Source organism: Eleginops maclovinus, chromosome 16, assembly GCF_036324505.1.
Source record: "Eleginops maclovinus isolate JMC-PN-2008 ecotype Puerto Natales chromosome 16, JC_Emac_rtc_rv5, whole genome shotgun sequence".
Lineage (NCBI taxonomy): Eukaryota > Metazoa > Chordata > Actinopteri > Perciformes > Eleginopidae > Eleginops > Eleginops maclovinus.
Genome location: NC_086364.1, coordinates 8,421,261 through 8,425,785, shown reverse-complemented (window position 1 = coordinate 8,425,785; position 4,525 = coordinate 8,421,261). Strand labels below are relative to the sequence as shown.

Sequence of the window (4,525 nt, the reverse complement as noted above, 5' to 3'; positions counted from 1 at the left end):
TAAACAAAAACGTTCCCACTCACACTGTATGCATTGTAGCCTATGTTTGCACATTTACCAGAGTGTCTTCAACAATTAGTCAGCATTTGCTATATTGTCTCTCACTGTTTCCATGTTCTTTAACTGCCCTACAGTCACATCTGCTTTTCATTGTCATGGCTTCTTAATTTGTCTCACCTCCCATGTTGCAGTATATCACCCTGCTCCCTGTGGAGCTCGATCTCTGTAAACAATAAACCATGACTGAACTTTGCTGCTACGGAATACAAAAACATGAACTCAAATCCACAAGTCTTAAAAACAACAAGTATAAGGTTAAAATATTTTAGACCGGGAAATTAAAAGGAGGTTAATTAATCATACTGGATGCTAATAGACCCCTGGCTGCAGAGAAAACATGCATTAAAATCCTAAATAGATACACATGGGGGGTATAGTAGGGATGATGGACGGTGGTGTCACAGTATCAGAAGAGAACATTGTGATAAAAGCTCAGGGGGAACCAAGCATCTCAGAAATGTTTGGTCCTTGCCTGATGGGGAATGTTATTCGGTGGTTTTTTTCAGCCCGTTGGGAGAGACCGCAAAGCCGCAAGGCCCAGGAAGTGGGGAGGTCACGGAGGGTTGGTCGTTTCTAAACAGATCGAGTAACAGGAGGCTTTGAAGTGTCAGACTTCAGGGATTCCCTTTGCCTTCTCAGCTGTAGTCAACAGTAGTATAAATGAAGGAATCACAAAGGTTGAATTTCACTGGTTTTCCATTTTAATGTCTTTTTTAATGACCAAATAGTAGATAATGGATTCGATCAACATGTTTTATTTCACAAATTTGAGTTTTTCACAGTTTTAACATTTAGCCTAAACAGCTGAGATAATCTTATTTAGAAAAGAATGCCTTTACAATGAAGGGGTTATATTCTTCCTTCAGATCGTATTATCTATGCGGTTTCAACCGGGTTGAAAACTAAAGGTTGGGTTCCTGAAAGGAACCGATGTAAGGATGATATAATTTACATTTATGTGTCGATTCTCCAGGTCCTGTGATGTTTTTGATGTGCTGTCCTTCACTGTGGAAAGAATGTGTGGGTGAAGCTTTAAATAGTTCAATTTACCATGGGGTGCATCAGCAAAATGCACAATTTCTTGAATCATTCATGAATGCAAGGTTTTACGTAAAATGACACATGAATTGTACACTCCCTGTGGTTGATTCAAATGGTGTTCTCACAAGATATTGTGAAAGCTGTCCATGAAAAGACCAGTTTGTTTGGACTACACCAGAGATTTAACCTGGCTTGATACAAAGATGGTGAATACTCCAGAGTCCTGTTCAACCGGAGTATACCTAACAATGACACGCGTATTTCTACTCGTGATATGAAACATATTTTAATTACTTCCTTCCTATGATTACTATCTAGGCAGGGGAAATGTTAATATTTGGCTTTTTGCATAAAGTAAGGGGGCATCCGGATTTGAACCGGGGACCTCTTGATCTGCAGTCAAATGCTCTACCACTGAGCTATACCCCCTTGTGAAATGCTACATTAAAAAATGAAACTAGTCAAACTGGTTTAGTCTAATCAGATAATTAATAACTGTAAGTGTCTATACACTGATAACACTGAACCAAAAATTCTGTTGCCACACATATATCCATCTGATAAAATAAAGAAATGTGTGTAACACCAACATCACACTACTGTAACATCAGCAGTTTTCCCACCAAGCCTTCCTCTCCCTCTCTCTCTCTCTCCCTCTCTCTCTCTCTCTCTCTCTCTCTCTCTCTCTCTCTCTCTCTCTCTCTCTCTCTCATTCTCTCTCTCTCTCATTCTCTCTCTCTCTCTCGCTGCAGCTCCACTTAGCCTGCCGTCCCGTGAGAATTTGACACATCAGACTGCTCTGTCATTTTCACAGTATCCGATCCCACAGCCCGATTCTTCATCTGTATAATACACACAGATCATATCCCTGCACCTCTTCATGTTCCAACATAAAGCCCTATGCATGTAAAGCTGGTGAGAAAAGAGACAACAAGAAAGGAGACCATGGCAATCTCATAATTTGGGCCTTCACACTACAAGGATGTCTGTTTGGAGACTAGACTAGACTGGAGACCTCCCAATTTAATGTGTCGATCACTATAAGTTCCCAGAGCAACAAGAGAAAGGCACAAAAGAGAGAGTGCTGGGAAGCATTAGGCTGACAGAGTGGAAGTAGGGCAGGAGCATGGGGTGATTAGCAGGTCTGAACAGTTATGCAAATAGCTTGTGTTCGCCTGGTTATGGAGAAGAAAGTGAAAAGGGAACAATTATGACGGGGGGTGCATTTTAAAATAGGACATCTACCACCAGCCGTGAGTTTCCTGTTTTCATTGGATGTGCAGAGTGGTATCTTTCTCCTTGCATCGCCTCAGAGCGCTCAGCTTGTTTATTTAGTCAAGAAATTTGGAGTATCGCTACCGCTACATCCTCCAAAAGTTGGTCTGACATTGGACAACTAATTCTTTACATTACAATGTCCTGTGATTTCAGAGATAAACAAGTCACACCGCCTCTGTGTTGGCTCACAAATTGTACACATTTAAATGAGAAAAGGCCTGATGAGAGAGCACCACGACAAACAATTCAAAGTACCTCAATGACTCTTTTCTTTGTGTGCTTGACCTCCCGTAGTGCATCCCAGCAAGGTAGCTATACAGGCCTAAAACAAAAAGGGACTGTATGTTGGTTGAGAAAATGGCCATTAACTCAATGGATCCTTCACAGACTTGTTTAAGGACGTTCAAGCACCACATTCCTACCTCTTTACATTTACATTATGATATGGAAATAACTCAAAGTTGCCAGCAGCTTTTAGAGGTCCCCTGAGTTTATTGAGCTCTTAGTGGAAATATAAACCTGAAGGGTCTCCAGTGAATATCTTGTTTCCAGTAACAATAACAAGTGGTCTTGTATGGTGTAGAAAAGTCTGTGAAAGTTGGGAATAAAGATTTAATAAAGCTGAAATTTCTCAGAAGCTCAGAAACAATTATAAATAAAAAATGTAATCATGGGTCCATTTATCTTATTATTCAACGGCATAAATTATGTTCAACATGTCCAGACATGCCAGCATGTAACTGGACACACCCCTGCTGCTGGTTGATCATTTACAGTTCAATAAAGTCAAGCTGCTTTACAAAACAATGTGCCATACCAAAGAAAGTACTAAGAAATATGTATTTTACATAACATATGAGGATTACACCTAAAACACATGATATGCTGATATTATATGATATGTTTTTATAAATCAAGCAAAACAGAAAAAGGTAAATAGGTATAAGTATATTTATCACCATGACCACCTGCAACATTACAATTCTGACTTTACACATAAATGCATTAGCAATAATAAAAAATGAGATTATGACACTCACTGGGGGAATTCTTTTTTAAACTAGAAGTACTTTATGTTTATACTTTAAGTCATTTTAGCTCCTCATACACATATCTAATGAAGTGACATTTTTTAAGTGGAGCTTTTACTTAAATGTAGCTTTTCAGTTTTCTTACTTTTATTTATATAAGTATTTTCTCCCTCATTGTTTTGATACTTGATACTTGAAATAAGAACCCTTATGTAGTCTGTTGAATTATCATCATCATCCCAAGCATTAAGACTTTTGTCTCAACTTATTTTTTACCCTAATAGTGTTTACCTATAGCATCACAAACGTATGGGAACCCTCTCTGCAGATCAATAAAATGGGAGGTATTTATTGGCCTCTGGAGCAGCTGAATCATTCTCAGCCTTTGGTCTTTGGAGAGTTTCCTCTAATGTTGCATGAGGAGGAAACTGAACCAGCTCGGTCCCCTGGCTCTCACTTCTGGTGTGACCTGTAATCCAATCAGAGTCAGAGTTTCCACACTGTGAAAATAAACAGAACCGAAGATTGATCCCTCCGCCTGGTTCTCATCCACTGATCTTCAGAGGGCAGTCAGTGTAGTCATTCAATTTGTTCTTTATTAAAATGTTCCTGACCTTCATCGTGTTGTTTTCATTATGAATATGAAGAAGAACCACCATGATTATCTTAAAATGTATAAGGGAAACACAGAAATTATACACAATGCCTTCACACAACAACAAAGAAGAGTCCCTGGACGGTTTTGACACTGAAACTAATACATGTTTAAGATTAATTAGTTAATGACAAAAATATGCTGTAATTTCCTGTTTAAACTTAAAAAAGAGATGAACATTTTCAGTTCAGTTATATTGTGGAAGACTGCAACTGTTTAAATCTAAATTTGAATCAGATACTGATAAAAAAAAAGCCTCTTCAAAAAGCAGAAACATCAAAGGAGGAATGTTAAACAGACTGAAATAAAAGGAAAAAACAATGGACCACTCTGAGTTAAAAGAAAGATAATGTCTTCCATGTTGGATATATATACACTGTGTAGAGTATCAAGTTATGGCTGGCATCTTACAGACACATGAGCTTTTGTTTTTTGTGGTTTGTATCAGAGCATGAAATGA

At 38.4% G+C, this 4,525-nt stretch overlaps 1 non-coding gene across 1 annotated transcript; it reads right to left on the bottom strand.

The window, feature by feature from the left end:
- Positions 1-1,458: 1,458 nt before the first annotated feature.
- trnac-gca (transfer RNA cysteine (anticodon GCA)) lies at positions 1,459-1,530 on the bottom strand. Its single transcript has one exon. It is a non-coding gene; the product is annotated as a tRNA-Cys (tRNA).
- Between the last annotated feature and the right edge of the window lie 2,995 nt (positions 1,531-4,525).